The sequence below is a fragment of the Choloepus didactylus genome, chromosome X (assembly GCF_015220235.1).
Source record: "Choloepus didactylus isolate mChoDid1 chromosome X, mChoDid1.pri, whole genome shotgun sequence".
Lineage (NCBI taxonomy): Eukaryota > Metazoa > Chordata > Mammalia > Pilosa > Megalonychidae > Choloepus > Choloepus didactylus.
Window position 1 is genome coordinate 166,421,444 of NC_051334.1, and position 19,344 is coordinate 166,440,787.

General features: G+C 37.3%; 1 pseudogene; it reads left to right on the plus strand.

The window, feature by feature from the left end:
• The first annotated feature begins 9,030 nt into the window (after positions 1–9,030).
• Positions 9,031–9,129, plus strand: LOC119523938 (annotated as a pseudogene).
• Positions 9,130–19,344: the final 10,215 nt, after the last annotated feature.

Sequence of the window (19,344 nt, forward strand, 5' to 3'; positions counted from 1 at the left end):
CAGAAGTCCTGGAAGAGCATGGCTGGGAAGAGGAACCCACCCAGAAATCACAGGGTCCCTACACCAATACCAAGGACTTGTGGGTCAGCGGCAGAAACAATCTGTGGCAAGACTGAAATGAAGGCTTAGACTCTTGCAACAGCCTTACATCTCCAGGAACACCTGGGAGGTTTGATTATTAAAGCTGCCTTGACTCCCTAACTGCTCAGACACACACCCCACATTCAGGGCAGACAACACCAACAACACACACAAACTTTGTGCACCAATTGGACCCCACAAGAATCAGAGCCCCACACACCACAAAGTTGGGGAGAACTGGCTTGAGGGGAATAGGTGACTCATGGGTGCCATCTGCTGGTTAGTTAGAAAAAGTGTACACCACCAAGCTGTAATTCTGACAAATTAGAGATTAGTGTCTGAATAATCCTTCATATCCTAAAAGAACCCTATCAAGTAAAGCAAATGCCAAGAGCCCAAAAACAAACAGAAAATTTTAAAGCATATGATAAAACCAGATGATATGGAGAACCCAAACCCAAACACCTGAATCAAAAGATCAAAGGAGACACAGTACTTGGAGTAATTAATCAAAGAACTAAAGACAAACAATGAGAGCATGGCACAGGATATAAAGAATGTGAAGAAGAGCATGGCACAGGATATAAAGGACATCAGAAGACCCTAGAAGAGCATAAAGAAGAAATTGTAAGAGTAAATAAAAAAATAGATGATCTTATGGAAATAAATGAAACTGTTGAACAAATTAAAAAGATTCTGGATACTCATGATACAAGATTAGAGGAAGTTGAATAATGACTCAGTGTCCTTGACGACCACAGAACGGAAAATGAAAGAACAAAAGAGAGAATGGAGAAAAAAATTGGAACAGTCAAAATGGATCTCAGGAATATGATAGATAAAATAAAATGTCCAAATTTAAGACTCATTGGTGTCCCAGAAGGGGAAGAGAAGGTAAAGGTCTAGAAAGAGTATTCAAAGAAATTGTTGGGGAAAACTTCCCAAATCTTCTACACAATATAAATACACAAAGCATAAATGCCCAATGAACTCCAAATAGAATAAATCCAAATAAACCCACGCTGAGACATATTCTGATCACACTGTCAAATATGGAAGAGAAAGAGCAAGTTCTGAAAGCAGCAAGAGAAATGCAATTCATCATATACAAAGGAAACAGCATCAGACTAAGTACTGACTACTCAGCAGCTACCATGGAGGCAAGAAGGCAGTGGCATGACATATTTAAAATTCTGAGAGAGAACAATTGCCAACCAAGAATTCTTTATCCAGCAAAACTCTCCTTCAAATTTGAGGGAGAGCTTAAAATTTTCACAGACAAACAAATGCTGAGAGAATTTGCTAACAAGAGACCTGCCATACTGGAGATACTAAAGGGAGCCATACAGACAGAGAAACAAAGAAAGGAGAGAGAGACATGGAGAAAGATTCAGTACTAAAGAGATTCAGTATGGGTATGTTAAAGGATATTAATAGAGAGAGGGAAAAAATATATATATGACAAACAAAAACTAAAGGATAAGATGACTGATTCAAGAAATGCCTCCATGGTTATAACATTGAATGTAAATGGATTAAACTTCCCAATTAAAAGATATAGATTCACAGAATGGATCAAAAAAATGAACCATCAATATGTTGCAGACAAGAGACTCATCTTAGACACAGGGACACAAAGAAATTGGAAGTGAAAGGATGGAAAAAAATATTTCATGCAAGCTGCAGCCAAAAGAAAGCAGGAGTAGCAATGTAATAATCTCAGATAAAATAGACTTCAAAAGCAAGGATGTTATGAGAGACAAGGAAGGCTACTACATGCTAATAAAAGGGAAAATTCAATAAGAAGAAATAACAGTCATAAATATTTATGCATCCAATCAAGGTGCCACAAAATACATGAGAGAAGCACTGGCAAAACTAAAGGAAGCAATTGATGTTTCCACAATAATTGTGGGAGACTTCAACATATTACTCTCTCCTATAGATAGATCAGACAGAAGACCAATAAGGAAATGGAAAACCTAAACAATCAGATAAATGAATTGGATTTAACAGACATATATAGAACTTTACATCCCAAATCACCAGGATACGTATTCTTCTCTAGTGCTCATGGAACTTTCTCCAGAATAGATCATATGCTGGGACATAAAACAAGCCTGAATAAATTTAAAAAGATTGAAATCATTCAATACACATTCTCTGACCACAATGGAATACAATTAGAAGTCAATAACCATCAGAGACTTAAAAAATTCACAAATACCTGGAGGTTAAACAACATGCTTCTAAACAATAGGTGGTTAAAGAAGAAATAGCAAGAGAAATTGCTAAATATATAGAGATGAATGAAAATGAGAACACAACATACCAAAATCTATGGGATGCAGCAAAAGCAGTACTGATGCGGAAATTTATAGCACTAAACGCATATATTAAAAAGGAAGAAAGAGCCAAAATCAAAGAACTAATGGATCAACTGAAGAAGCTAGAAAATGAACAGCAAACAAATCCTAAACCACGTAGAAGAAAAGAAATAACAAGGATTAAAGCAGAAAGAAATGACATAGAGAAAAAAAAAAACAATACAGAGGATAAATAACACAGAAGGTTGGTTCTTTGAAAAGATTAACAAGATTGATAAGCCCCTAGCTAGACTGACAAAATCAAAAAGGGAGGAGACCCATATAAACAAAATAATGAATGAGAAAGGTGACACTACTGTGGATCCTGAAGAAATTAAAAATATTATAAGAGGATACTGTGAACAACTGTATGGCAACAAACTGGATAATGTAGAGGAAATGGACAATTTCCTGGAAACATATGAACAACCTAGACTGACCAGAGAAGAAATAGAAGACCTCAACCAACCCATCACAAGCAAAGAGATCCAATCAGTCATCAAAAATCTTCCCACAAATAAATGCCCAGGGCCAGATGGCTTCACAGGGGAATTCTACAAAACTTTCCAAAAAGAGCTGACACCAATCTTACTCAAACTCTTTCAAAACATTGAAGAAAATGGAACACTACCTAACTCATTTTGTGAAGCTAACATCAATCTAATACCAAAACCAGGCAAAGATGCTACAAAAAAGGAAAACTGCCGGCCAATTTCCCTAATCAATATAGATGCAAAAATAGTCAACAAAATACTTGCAAATTGAATCCAAAGACACATGAAAAAACTCATACACCATGACCAAGGGGGGTTGATTCCTGGCATGCAACGATCGTTCAACATAAGAAAATCTATCAATGTATTACAACACATTAACAAATATAAAGGGAAAAATCAAATGATCATCTCAATAAATGCTAAAAAAGCATTTGACAAAATCCAACATCCCTTTTTGATGAAAACACTCCAAAAGGTAGGAATTGAAGGAAACTTCCTCAACATGATAAAGAGCATATATGAAAAACCCACAGTCAGCATAGTACTCAATGGAGAGAGACTGAAAGCCTTCCCTCTAAGATCAGGAACAAGACAAGGATGCCCACTGTCACCACTATTATTCAACATTGTGCTGGAAGTGCTAGCCAGGGCAATCTGGCAAGACAAAGAAATAAAAGGCATCCAAATTGGAAAGGAAGAAGTAAAACTGTCATTGTTTGTAGATGATATGATCTTATATCTGGAAAACCCTGAGAAATCAACAACACAGCTACTAGAGCTAATAAACAAATTTAGCAAAGTAGCGGGATACAAGGTTAATGCACATAAGTCAGTAATGTTTCTATATGCTAGAAATGAACAAACTGAAGAGACACTCAAGAAAAAGATACCATTTTCAATAGCAACTAAAAAAATCAAGTACCTAGGAATAAGCTTAACTAAAGACGTAAAAGACCTATACAAAGAAAACTACATAACTGTACTAAAAGAAATAGAAAGGGACCTTAAAATATGGAAAAATATTCCATGTTCATGGATAGGAAGGCTAAATGTCATTAAGATGTCAATTCTACCCAAACTCATCTACAGATTCAAAGCAATGTCAATCAAAATTCCAGCAACCTAGTTTGCAGACTTGGAAAAACTAGTAATCAAATTTATTTTGAAATGGAAGATGCCTCGAATTGCTAAAGACACTCTAAGAAAGAAAACCGAAGAGGCAGGACTTACACTCCCTGACTTTGAAGCTTATTATAAAGCCACGGTTGTCAAAACAGGATGGTACTGGCACAAAGATAGACATGTTGATCAATGATTGAATTCAGAATTCAGAGATAGACCCCCAGATCTACGGCTGACTGATCTTTGATAAGGCCCTCAAAGTCACTGAACAGGGTCATAATGGTCTTTTCAACAAATGGGACTGGGAGAGTTGGATATCCATATCCAAAAGAATGAAAGAGGACCCCTACCTCACACCCTACACGAAAATTAACTCAAAATGGATCAAAGATCTCAATATAAAAGACAGTACCATGAAACTCCTAGAAGATAATGTAGGGAAACATCTTCAATACCTTGTATTAGACGAACACTTCCTAGACTTTACACCCAAAGCACAAGCAACAAAAGGAAAAATAGATAAATGGGAACTTCTCAAGCTTAGAAGTTTCTGTACCTCAAAGCAATTTGTCAAAAAGGTAAAGAGGCAGCCAACTCAATGGGAAAAAATTTTTGGAAACCATGTATCTGACAAAAGACTGATATCTTGCATATATAAAGAAATCCTACAACTCAATGACGATAGTACAGACAGCCCAATTATAAAATGGGCAAAAGGTATGAAAAGACCATTCTCTGAAGAAGAAATACAAGTGGTCAAGAAACACATGAAAAAATATTCAGCTTCACTAGCTATCAGAGAGATGCAAATTAAGACCACAATGAGATACCATCTCACATCAATTAGAATGGTTGCCATTAAACAAACAGGAAACTACAAATGCTGGACAGGATGTGGAGAAATTGGAACTCATTCATTGTTGGTGGGAGTGTATAATGGTTCATCCACTCTGGAAGTCAGTCTGGCAGTTCCTTACAAAACTAGATATAGAGTTGCCCTTCTATCCAGTGATTGCACTTCTCAGTATATACCTGGAAGATCTGAAAGCAGTGACATGAACAGATATCTGCATGCCAATGTTCATAGCAGCATTATTCACAATTGCCAAGAGATGGAAACAACCAAAATGTCCTTCAACAGATGAGTGGATAAATAAAATGTGGTATACACACACGATGGAATACTACACAGCAGTAAGAAGAAACGATGTCATGAAATATATGACAACATGGATGAACCTTGAAGACATAATGCTGAGAGAAATAAGCCAGGCACAAAAAGAGAAATATTATATGCTACCACTAATGTGAACATTGAAAAATGTAAAACGAATGGTTTATAATGTAGAATGTAGGGGAACTAGTGATAGCGAGCAATTAAGGAAGGGGGAAATGATAATACAATAAGAAGAGATAAGTTATTGTGGGTAAATTCAACATTCTGGGAATGCCCAGGAATGACTATGGTCTGTTAATTTCTGATGGGTATAGTAGGAACAAGTTCACAGATATGTTGCTGTATTAGGTTACTTTCTTGGGGTAGAGTAGGAACATGTTGGAAGTAAAGTAGTTATCTTAGTTTAGTTGTCTTTTTCTTAATCCCTTGTTATGGTCTGTTTGAAATGCTGTTTTAGTGGATTTTTTTTAATTTTTTTAACTTTAATTTTTTATACAGTTGATTTTTTAAAAAGTTAATTAAAAAAAAACAAGGAAAAATAATATGCAGAGCCCCCTTGAGGAGCTGGTGGAGAATGCAGGGATATTGGGCTGCCCCATCTCGATGGTTGCTAACATGCCCACAGACATAGGGGACTGGTGGTTTGCTGGATTGGGCCCTCTACCACAGGACTTGCCCTTGGGAAGACTGTTGCTGCAAAGGAGAGGCTAGGCCTCCCTATAATTATGCCTAAGAGCCTCCTCCCAAATGCCTCTTTGTTGCTCAGATGTAGCCCTCTCTCTCTACCTAAGCCAACTTGGCAGGTGAAATCACTGCCCTCCCCACTACATGGGATCAGACACCCAGGGGAGTGAATCTCCCTGGCAATGTGGAATATGAGTCCCGGGGAGGAATGTAGACCTGGCATCATGGGATAGAGAACATCTATTTGACCAAAAGGGGGAAATGAAAGGAAATGAAATAAGTTTCAGTGGCAGAGAGATTCCAAAAGGAGCCGAGAGGTCACTCTGGTGGGTGCTCTTGTGCACAATAGACACCCCTTTTTAGGTTCTAAAGAATTGGAGTAGCTGGTGGTGGATACCTGAAACTATCAAACTACAACCCAGAACCCATGAATCTTGAAGACAATTGTATAAAAATGTAGCTTATGAGGGGTGACAATGGGATTGGGAAAGCCATATGGACCACACTCCCCTTTGTCTAGTTTATGGATGGATGAGTAGAAAAATGGGGGAAGGAAAAAAAGAAACAAACAAAGGCCCCCAGTGTTCTTTTTTACTTTAGTTGCCCTTTTTCACTTTAATTATTATTCTTGTTATTTGTGTGTGTGTGTGGTAATGAAGGTGTCAGGGATTGATTTTGGGGATAAATGCACAACTACGTAATGGTACTGTGAACAATTGAATGTACAATTTGTTTTGTACAATTGCATGGTATGTGAATATATCTCAATAGAATGAATTTAAAAAAAAAACTACAAGATGCCACTTCAAAAAAAAAAAACCGTCTGCCAAATCAATGTGGTAGTGTGGTGATATTTTCTGACCTCTGCAGAGGGAATTTTAGTGAATTCAGAAGCTATGCTTAAGTGGGTCAAAGGGTGAGACTAGGTTTTCTGTTCCTGGCCTGCCTCACTGCTGAAAACTAAAGTGGCTGATTAACAGAGGAGAAAACATCTACCTAAAAGTGATGAAGATCTGTAAGTTAAGAAATTATGAGGTTATAACCTAACAGAAGAGGACAACATAGAAAAGGGGGTACTGAAACCAGTTTGTCCAGAAAACAATTGCAGAATTTGAGGAAAACTTTGGGTGCCCAAAACCACCCAAAACAGGGATAAAAGACAAGCCCAGAGACCAGCCAAAGGTGGGGAGTTTAAATAAAGTCCTTCTCCCATTAGACTGGTACCCAAAAAGGATCCACCCTCAGTGAAACAGAATTTAACTTGCTTTTCCACCTACTTCCCCAGGGGACTAAAAAGGACGTTTCCTTGATGGTGCTGAGAACAAGGAGAAAAAAAATGACCTAGCAGTTGTAATCATGCAGCCCAAATTAACAGAGTGACTCAAAAAACCTCTAGTCATAACTTTACAGAGGTCCTGGACTGTCAATATCACTAGCACCTTGCAGAAGCAAAAATATCTCCTTTGTGAAGAAATTCACCTTTACTCTAGACCTCAAAGAATTTACTTAAATTATTTTGTAAGGGAAGTAAGTGAGCTAAAATACTCATAAAAGGCAGTATTTTTGAAATGACATGAATATTATATACTCATCAAATAATATCATATTTATTAAAACTATAGTTAATGACCTAAAAATGTATGCTAAATATACTGCTCAGGTATATTTTTCTATATATTAATACCAAAATATAATTAACTTCTCAGAAGATGATGATGCTACCATGGAATATAAGTACTATATAATCTTTACACTTTTACTCAGCATGTGAAAAAAGCCAGTCAAAACAGGCCATATATTGTATGATTGCATTTATATGAAATATCCAGAATAGGCAAATCTATAGACAGACTGTAGATTAACGGTTGCCAGGGACTGGGGGTAGGGAAAATGGGGAGTGACTGCTAATGGGTACACAATTTCTTTTGGAGGTATTGAAAATGTTCTGGAATTGGGTAGTCATGATGGTTGCACAACCTTGTAAGTATACTAAAAGCCACTGAATTGTACATCTTAAAAGGGTGAATTTTATGATATATGAATTATATTTCAAAACAAAATTAAATAAAGAAAAATAGGAATAGTGGGAAATTTTCTCAAACTGATGAAGAACATCTACAAAAAACCCTACAGCTAACATTACAGTTAATGTTGAAAGGCTGAATGTTTTCTCCCTGAGACTGGGAACAAGGCAAAGCTATCTTCTATCACCATCAATCTTTTTCAACATAGTGCTGAAAATTCTATTCTAATCAGTGTCATAAATCAAGTAAAGGAAAAAAAAGCATATAGATCAGAAAAGAAGAAATAAAAGTTCCCATTTGCAGATGACATGATTGTCTATGTAGAAAAACCCCAAGGAATCTAGAAAACCTCCTCGAACTAATAAATGAGTTCAGCAAGGTTGTAAGATACAAGATAAACATGCAGAATTCTTTTTCTCTATACTAGCAATGGAAACATGGACAGCAAAATTAAAAATATAATACCATTCACAGTTGCTCAAAAAATTAAAAACTTACATGTAAATCTAACAAAACATGTGTGGAATTTGTTTGCTGAAAACCACATAACACGGAAGAAAGAAATCAAAGATCTAAATAAATGGAGCAGCAAACCATACTCATGAGTTGGAAGATTTAACAAACTAAAGATGTCAATTCACCCTAAATTCATATTCATGTTTAATGCAATTTCTATCAAATTTCCAGCAAGGTATTTTGTAGATGTAGACAAGAATATTTAAAAATGTGTGTGGAAAACTGAGAAAGTAGAAGGCTAAAATAATTTTGAAAAAAGAGAATAAAGGAGGAGGACTCAGAGTACCTGATTTCAAGATTAGTTATATGGCTACCATTACCAAGAGTATATAGTGTTGGAGAAGGGATAGACACATGGGTCAGAACAGAGATCCCAGAACAGAATAGAGAACCCAGTAACAGACCCACACCCATATGTCTTTGACAAAACAGCAACAGCAATTCAATGGAAGAAAGCTAGCCTTTTCAAAAAATAATGCTGACGCAATTGGATATCCATAGACAAAAAGAAATGAACTTCGACCTAAGTGTCACACCTTATACAAAAATTAACTCAAAAGCACTTGCTTCAGTAGCACGTATACTAAAATTGGAATGATACAGAGAAGATTAGCATGGCCCCTGTGCAAGGATGACAAATTCATGAAGTGTTCCATATTTTTCTATGTATTGTTTCATATTAATTTTGCAACTTTCCTGTAAGTTAAAAAAAATTAACTCAAAATAGATCAAAGACTTAAAAGTAAAATGAAAAATGATAAGTCTTTTAGAAAAAACTAGGAGAACTCTTCAGGATCGAGGGTTAGGCAAAGTGTTCTTAGATATGACACCAAAAATATGATCCATAATAGGAAAAACTGATAAATTTGCCTTCATTGAAATTTAAATAGTTTGTTCTTTGAAAGACTGTTAGAAAAATGAAAAGATACGCTACAGACTGGGAAAAAATACTTGCAAATCACGTATCTGACAAAGGTCTAGTATCTAAATTTTTAGTGCTTTCAAAACCCAAGAGAACCTAGTCAACCGAGAAGGTGGAGTAAGATACTTCAGGGTGCCATTCCCCTACAGGATCTTTGAACAACCAGCAAAAGCTGTCAGAGTCATCTGCCACGAATCTCTGCAAAATAGTTTGAGAGTTGCAGTAAATGGGTAAATGCTGAGTCAAGAAAATACAGCTTTAAAAATGGTAGAAGTTTGTGGCACATTTTCTGGCCCCTCCCTGGCATGTGTGGGGTCAGTCTGCACTCCCATGGTGTGTCCCTGTCCCTGTCCCTGAAGGACAGAGTAACCCCAATGCACATACTGGAGTGTCTCTTGGTCTGTGCCATTCTATCAGGTAGCAGCCTGAAAGAGTGAACCAGGAAATTCATCTCTGGCTCTCCCTCTCAGAACTTGCCCTGCAGACAAAAGCAGCTTGAGGCTAGCTAAAGCAGTGTAAGAAACAATTAAGTCAAAGTGGCCTGGGGCAAAAGAGTAGCTCTTTTAAGTCCTTCAATAGAGCACCTGGGAAGGAGCGCACATCTGTTTCATAGAGAACAGATGGAACATTCAAATTGCTGTAAGGGGAGAAATGTCTAAGCCCACAAGGAGGCACAAAACCAGGACAAAACACAGGCTCAGAAAGGATGGAGAGGACTGTTCACTTCACCCCAACTCGAGATAATCTTCTTGATAGGATGCCTAAACTCTGAAGAAGAGCAGGAGTCAACACAATGCCAATTTGTAAAGACTATAAAAGATGTTTTGCCTTTCTTTGTTTCTCTAACATAGCTCTTGGCACTCAAGGAAATCTGTCAAATCACTAGCCAGATATAAACTTTAAAAATCAACAGATCAGGGATAAATCCCAGAGTTAACACTTTAAAATATTAAAAATTATAGTGCACAAAAACAAGAGATTACAAGACAAAAAAAAAAAAAAAAAAGAAATTGACAGCCATCCAAAAGAAGAGGATAAAAATCCAGAAAACACCAACAAAGAAGACCAGACTGTGGACATACCAAAGAATTGTTTTTTCCTTTGCAATTTGCATGCCTTTATTTCTTTTTTAGAAAAAATTTTAAATTGTGAAATACAACATATAGTAGAAAAGTGACAACTTTCAGAGTATGGTTTAACAAGTAGTTATAGAGCAAATTTCAAAGTATGGTATGAGTTACAGTTCCACAATTTTAGTTATTTCCTTCTAGCTGTTCTAATACACTAGAGACTAAAAATAAACATCCATATAATGTTTCAGTAGTCACAATCATTTGTAAAATCATATCTTCTCTGTTACATCTCCTCCCCCACGTTTGATCATTTTCTCAATCTTTAGGGATATTTGGGCAATGACCATTCTAACTTCTTCATGTTGAAAAGGGGTGTTGACATTATGGGGTAGGGGGATGCAACTGGTTTATGTTCTGGGAGAGACTGGTGCTTCTGGGTTTCATGGTTTATCTGGCATAGCAACAATCTGAAAGTTTTAAGTTACTGAAAAATAAACTTAGTGTGTGAAACTTTTATAGACTCAGATACAGCCCTGGGTATTCTTTAGAGTTTTCAGGAATACTGTTGGTTGGGGCTCAGGCATACTGTAGTGACCTGCAATACCTAGCTGAATCTTGTGTAAGAGTAGCCTCCAGCAAAGCCTCCCAACTCTATTTGAAATCTCTTAGCCACTGAAAGCTTATTTTGTTACATTTCTTTTTCCCCTTTTGGTCAGGAGGGCATTGTTGATCCCATGTGCCAGGAGTAGGCTCATCCTTGGGAGTCATATCCCATGTTGCCAGGGAGACTCATATACCTAGAGGTCATGTCCCACATAGGGGTCAAGCAGTGAGTTTATTTGCAAAATTGGGCTTAGAGAGAGAGAGAGACCACATCTGAGTAACAAAAGAAGATCTCTTCAAGTGACTCTTAGGCCTAATTATAGGTAGGCTTAGTTTTCCCATTAGAGAAATAAGTTCCATAAGAGCAAGCCTCATGATCAAGAGCTTGACTTACTAAATTGGGGGTCCCTAATGCTTGAGAGAGTATCAGGAATTTCCCAGGTGGGGAAGTCTAAAAGTTCCATATTTTTTCTCCACTCCCTAAAGGGACTTCGCAAATACTTTTTTTTTATATGCACAACATAATCTGGAATGTATCAGAGTATTACATTAAGCTATACAGATTTATAAGATCTAATTCCCTATTCTAGGCTCCATTTGTTTAGATTGTTTAAAAGAACTGGTTACACAGGGTAAATTAGATTGTGTGCTACAGAAAATTTTAATTTTGGACAAAATAAACATCTCTTCCTTTGGTCTCCCACAGAAGGTGAGGTTTTAACATTCACACATTATCATCCTTTTCCCTGTGTTCTAATTTACCTTAATCCCGACCAGGTCAGCCTCATTCATATCTCTAATTGAAGTCTGATTTCTTTATTGGCTTCTTTAACTGTTACTGTATGGAGTAATGCTGACTTTCAGAGATGCAGAACTTCAACTCTGTGTCTCAGGGGTTACACAAGCACTCAGAGTTCCAGGGAAATACCAGGTTTTACACATAGACACAACATCTCAGCATTTAAAAGTAACACTTAGAATTCATGAACAAATGTGACTGCTGTAAGAACCTATAATCTAACCCTAATTTTCTTATAAGTATTTTCTAAATGAGACCATACAATATTTGTCCTTTTGTTTCTTGTTTATTTTGCTCAACCTATTGTTCTCAAGGTTCATTCATCTCATTGCATGCCTTACAACTTTATTCCTTTCTGTAACTGTGCAACATTCCATCATATGTATATACCGCAGTTTGCCCTTCCACTCCTCAGTTGGTGTATCTCTTGGCCACCTCCAATCATTGGCTATCGTAAAATGCCTCCATAAACATCAGGGTGCAAATGTATATTTGAATCCCTGCTTTCAGTTCTCCTGCATATATCCCTCGTAACGGGTTTGCCTAATCATATGGTGACCCTATATTTAGTCTCCTGTGAATTCGTTACATTACCCTCTGGAGGGGCTGCCCCATTCTGCTATCCTACCAACATTTCTCCACATTTTCTCCAGCACTTAAATCTTTCTGTTCAGCACTTAAATCTTTCTGTTCATATGTTTATTTATTTACTTTGAATCTGCAGATTTTGTTGAGGTATGTTCACATAGCATATATTCTATCCAAAATAAAGTGTCTCACAGTATCCACATTTAGCTGTGCAATCATCACTCTCAATTTTAGACAATTTTCATTGCTCCAAAGAGAAAAATAGCAGAGAGACACACCCACAACAAAGAGAAAACCCAGAACATCCCATAACCCTCCCCCCTCATTTTTTACTCCTAGTATTGGTGTAGTACTAGTAAGGTATTCCTGTTAAATATAGTCCAAAGCATTCAATAGTTTTCCCACTATACCACTCTATTATTATCTCTTTGTACAAGTGTAATAAGTTTGAAGTAGTTCATGTGAGAATTTATTTATAACTGTAGTGCCAGTCAGTGAGATACATGATTTTAAACAACCCCTTTAAATCATTCTCATCTCCAATAAGTCACTGTTACTTATATTCCCACTAACAAACTACCATCCTTTCTATCAATTACCACAGATTTAAGTTCAACCTTGTTAACAAGCCTCTACCTATTAGGTAACGTCTCCCCCTTCTCTAGCTTCTGTCTCTCTAGGTTCCCTATATAGATCCCCTATATTCTATATGTTAAGACTCTGAGTTTATTATTAATAATAATATTTAATAGTATAATAATAACATTATTATTAGCGAGTCTACTTGAGTTAATAAAAAATTCAGCAAAGTGGAGGGATAAAAGATTGATGTGCAAAAATCTGTAATGGGGAAAAATATAATCAAAGCAAATTGGAGTCTATGGTCAACAGTAACATTATAATATGCTTCCATTAAATGTAACCAAAGCAATATACCAAAGCTAATTGTGTATGAGAGTGGGATATAAGGGAGGGATATGGGATTCTTGGTAGTGGTGGTGGTCTGATCTTACTATTATATTGTATTGTATGACATTTTATTTTTCTTTTTATTATCTTTTTAATTATTCTTTAAAAAGTCCAACTTTTTTCCTAGTAATCAGTATGTTCAAGTGCTGACTGTGGTGATAAATGCACAACTATATGATGATATCATGAACAACTGCTTGTACAGTGTGAATAATTATATGGTATGCATATGTCTCTAAAAATTATAGGAAAAATATAAATAAGGATAAAAGTGTTGGAGAAAACATGGAGAGAGGGATGTACCTATTTGCTGTTAGCAAGGATGCAGAATGGTGTAGCCTTTCTGGAGGCCAGTGTGGTGGTTCCACAAGAAGCTAAGTAAGTGGGTGCCATAAGGTCCTGCAACCTCATTATGGGGTTTATACTTGGAAGATCTGAGAGCAAGGACATGAATGGATATTTGCACACTGGTGTTTATGGAGGTAGTATTCATGATCTGCAATCGATGGAGGTGGCCTAAGGGTACCTCGACTGACAAACAGAATGGTTAATGGTGGTGTATACACACAATGGAATATTAAGCAACCATGAAGAGTGAAGCTGTGAGACACACAATGAGGTGAATGGATCCTGTAGACAGCATTTTGAGTGAACTACACCAGAAACAAAGGCAAACATTATAATGCCTCACCAATATGGACTAACTACAATGTGTAAATTCAGAATTGAATCTGAGAGCACAGCTTATCAGTGGAATGCTTATTGTAATGGTCCCTAGATTGTAATCTCTTATAGCAGTCACATGTTTCCAGAATTTTAATGGCTATCTCCAAATTCTGAGATGATGATCCCTTTGTGTATAACCTGGTTGGTCTCTGGAACTTTGGGTATCCATGTGACACATGAAACTCAGAGCTAGAGCTCAGCAGATATGAATGTCAGTATTAGCACATACAGCAACTGTTTAAAAAAGCTGAAAAAGAGTCCAGATGTCAATTTGAGATATAAATGAAGCAGATATGGTTAAGACTAGAGCAATTTGGCCCAAAGAGTAAAGGACAGTTATGACTGTGTTTTAAAACTTCAACTTCCATGTGAGACCAAGGGAAGAGATACTTATTTGGTGCAGGATCTATATTTTCTAGAGTACACTAAACAATTTAACTTGTACAGTCAGCTTGTTCAAACACCATAATTACGTGGAACTTTGAATAGGAAGTGAGATCTAGTAGGTTTGTACAGGTTAGTGTGAAATAGCAACACATCCCAAAGTAATTTGGGAAGAGAATAAAAATATATATGCAGGGCCCCCCTGAGGAGCTAGGGAAAAATGTGAAAGTATTGGACTTTCTCACCTGGGTTGTTGCTGATGTTCTCACAAACATTGAGGATTGATGGTTTGGTATGCCGAACCCTCTATGTTGGGGCTTGCCCTTATGAAGCTGATTGCTGCAAAGGAGAGGCTAAACCTGTTTATAATTGCACCCAAGAGTCTCCCCCTGAGTACCTATTTGTTGCTCTGATGTAGCCCTCTCTCTCTCTAGCTAGGTCAACTCAGCAGGAAACTCACTGCCCTTCCCCCATGTGAGACTTGACTCCTAGGGGTGTAAATCTCTCTGGCAACACAAGATATGACTCCCAGGGATGAACTTGGACCCGGCATCCTGGGATTGAGAACATCTTCTTGATAAAAGGGAGGAAGCAAAATGAAACAAAATAAAATTTCAGTGGCTGAGAGATTTCAAATGGAGTCGAGAGGTCACTCTGGAGGGCATTCTTATGTACTATATAGATATCACTTTTTAGGTTTTAGTGTACTGGAATAGATAGAAGTAAATACTGGAAACTATCAAACTCCAGCCCAGTAGCCTTGACTCTTGAAGATGATTGTGTAACTATGTAGCTTACAAGGGGTGACAGTGTGATTGTGAAAACCTTGTGGATCACATTCCCTTTATCCAGTGTATGGATGGATGAGTAGAAAATGGGGACAAAAACTGAATGAAAAATATGGTGGGAATGGGGGGATGATTTGGGTGTTCTTTTTTACTTTTATTTTTTATTCCTATTTTTATTCTTCCTGATATAAGGAAAATGTTCAAAAATAGATTGGGTGATGAATGCACAACTATATGATAGTACTGGGAACAGTTAATTGTACACCATGGATGATTGTATGGTATGTGAATATATCTCAATAAAACTGAATTTAAAAAATCAGTAATGTTTCTATACACTAGTAATAACCTAACTGAGGAAGAATTTAAGAAAAAAATTCCATTCACAATAGCAACTAAAAGAATAGGGTATCTAGGAATAAACTTAACCAAGGATGTAAAGGACCTCTACACAGAAAAGTATAAAACTTTGCTAAAAGAAATCAAAGAAGATCTAAATAGCTGGAAAGATATTCTGTGCTCATGGATAGGAAGGCTAAATGTCATTAAGATGTCATTTTCTACCCAAATTGATCTACAGATTCAATGCAATACCAATCAAAATTCCAAAAATCTACTTTGCAGACTTGGAAAATCTAGTTATCAAATTTATTTGGAAGGGAAAGGGACCTCAAATGGGCAAAAGCATTCTTAAAAAGAAGAATGTAGTAGGAGGTCTTACACCCCCTAACTTTAAAGCTTATTATAAAACCACAGTGGCCAAAACAGTATGGTATTGGCACAAATATTAACATATGGATCAATGGAATCAAATTGAGAGTTCAGAAATAGACTCCAGATCTGTGGTCAATTGATTTTTGACAAGGCCTCCAAATCCACTGAACTGGGACAGAAAATTGTCTTCAATAAATGGGGCTGGGAGAACCGGATGTACACATCCAAAAGAAAGAAAGAGGACCCTTCTTTCATATCCAAAGAATGAAAGAGGAGGGGCAGATTAAAACATTCCCAGATAAACAAAAGTTGAGGGAGTTTGTCATTACTAGAACTGCACTACAAGTAAGTGATGCTAAAGGGATTTCTTCAGACTGGAAGGAAAGGACGCTAGACAGTGGATTGAAGTGGCATAAATAAAGACCTCCAGTAAGGAAACCAAATGGGTAATTATAAATACCAATAATATTTTATTGTATTTTGGGGTTTGTAACTCCACTTTTTACTTCTTACAGGTCCTAAATGCAAATGCAAAAATGTAATGATAAATCTATGGTTTTGAACATACGAAGTATGAAGATATAATTGGCAAAAAGTACAACAAAAAGGGGGTATGAAAGGGAATAGGAACTGTGAATGAGTATGCGATTGAAGTCAAGTTGGTATCAGAGCAAACATGATTGTTAGAGGTTTGGAATATTTTTACTTTATGCTCCATGGTAACCACAAATAAAAAATCTGAAATATATATAAACAGAAATAAATGAAAAGGGACTCAAAATGATACGCTACAAAAAAATCAAATAAATATGAAAGTAGGTACTAACAGAAGAATTGAGGACCAAAAGAGGTATAATATGTTTTAATTTCCTCTGTTTAAAGCAGATATCATGGAGTGGGTTGGCTTAAACAAAGGGATTCATTAGATTACCAAGAAAATGGACAAACCAAGACATCATCAAGACAATGCTTTGGTCCTGAAGACCAGCTGCTGCAGGCGAGCCACAGCTCCTTTGCTTCATGGCAAGGAACATGACGGCATCTGCTGATCTCTCCCTTCTTTTCTGGGATTCACAGCTTTCAGCTTCTTGCTTCCATGGTGTTCTCTCTCTCTGTTTGTTTTCATTCTGTTTATAAAGAACTCCAGTAATCAGATTAAGTCCCATCTGAATGAGGTGGATCACAATTTATGTAGTCTCATCAAAAGATCCTACCTACAATGGGTGTACACCCAGAGAAATGGATTCAGTTTAACATGTTTTTTGCTGGTATACACAGTTTCCAAACACCACAACTTACAAAGTAAACAGCAAAATGGCAGAAGAAAGTCCTGCATTATTAGTAGCTACTTTAAATGTAAATGTCCTAAACTCTCCAGACAAAAAGTAGAGATTGGCAGAATGGATAAAAAAGCATGACCCAACAATATGCAGTTTACATGAGATGTGCCTTAAATTCAAAGACACAGTTAGGTTGAAAATGAAAAGATGGAAAAATACATACCAATCAAATAGTAATCAAAGAGAGGTGGGGTAGCTATACTTATACTAGATAGCATAGACATTAAGTAAAAATTGCATATGAGGGAGAGAGTTATGGGAAGATAGTGGAGTAGGGATGTCCAAGGCTCATTCCTTCTATCAAAACAGTGATGAAACAGGCAGGGTCTATCTGAAACAACTATTTTGAAACTCCAGAGGCCAGAAGAACACTGAGTAGCATCCAAAGGAGAGCAGAAGGAAGAGATGGATAAATTATGGTAAAGAAAAGTAAATTGCTCTCTCCATGCAGCAGCTACCAGCACCAATCCACTACACTTGCTGCAGGCCATGGAGGAGTCAAGCCCCTAGCTAGCATACTGGTAACAGAAATGGACATAAAAATCCTCTTCCCCAAGACCAGGGGTGCACAGGGCTGATCACAGAACATGGCTTTTGATTAGTGGCTTCAGATTACAGGGGACCCAGCTCTGAAGGTGACCATTGTTTCAACTTGTCCAAGATGAAGGTGATGGCAGCCATTGTAACAACCCACTCAGACAAGGGCATCAGCCACCATGGTTTCAAACCACCCCATGCAGAGTGTATTAGTCAGTGTTCTCTAGGGAAACACAACCAATAGGAGATAGCTGTAAATATTATGAGATTTTATAAAAAGTGTCTCATGTAACAGTAGGGATGCATGAGTACAAATTCTGTAGGGCAGGCTGCAAGCCAGCAACTCTAATGAAGCTTTTTGATGAATTCCCCAGGAGAAGCTGGCTGGCTGAAGGAGAGATGAAAGTTCTCACTTGTCCTTTTAAAGCCTTCAACTGATTGGACAAAACCGCTCTCATTGCTGAAGACTCTCTCCTTAGTTGATTGTAGATGTAATCAGCCATAAATGCAATCAATTTACTGATGATTTAAGTTCACAAAATATCCTCACAAGTAACAGTTAGGCCAGTGCTTGCTTGACCAAACAACTGGGCACAATTACCTGGCCAACTTGACACATGAACCCAACCATCACACAGTGACAATGGTGTTGAAGACCGAAAGACACTGTGATTCTTCAGGGCTGTGGTGGATGGTTAGTTAAAGGACTGCATTTCCTTAGCAGGCCAAGAAAGCTCAACTTTGTGGAACCATCAGAGAAACTCTTGATGACTTTCCTGATCCCCTCCCTAGGGCACTTTGGAGGCAGTCTGTAACCCCTTCATGTGTCCCTGGCTGTGTTTTAGCTGGGAAGACTGATTTGGGAAAGTCTAATCCAGCATGTCCCTCCTCCCAGAATTTGCCCTCCATGCAAAGCAGTATGAGGCAACAAAAGGAATGTAAGAAACTAAAGAGGTGGACAGTCTTGGGGCAAAGGTCTGTTGGCTTTCAAGATTCAGCAGAAGGAAATCTTTCTTCTGGGATTCAGAGGAGACAACTGAACTCCTGTAAACAGAACTCCAAAACAACTAAAAGGTAAAAGCCCAGGACAAGACAGAGGCACAGAAACACAGAGAAAACCCTGTATACTGCATTTAACTTGGGCAAACTAACCTAGTAGGAGAGCTGAAGCTCAAGAAAACCTCTGTCTATCACCAGCTGGTTATGAAACCAAGAAATAGACATCCCAGGGAATAAATCCCAGAGTTACCCATTATGAAATATTAAAATGGGCAGTGTGCAACAGAGTACAAGACAAAGAATCATGAAATGATGGCCCATCAAAAGGAAGAGGATTAAAAAAACACCAGTGAAGAAGACAAGAATGTGGACACACCAAACAAAATCTTTAAAAAAAATGATCTTAACATTACTCAAGGAGATGAAGGAAACTAC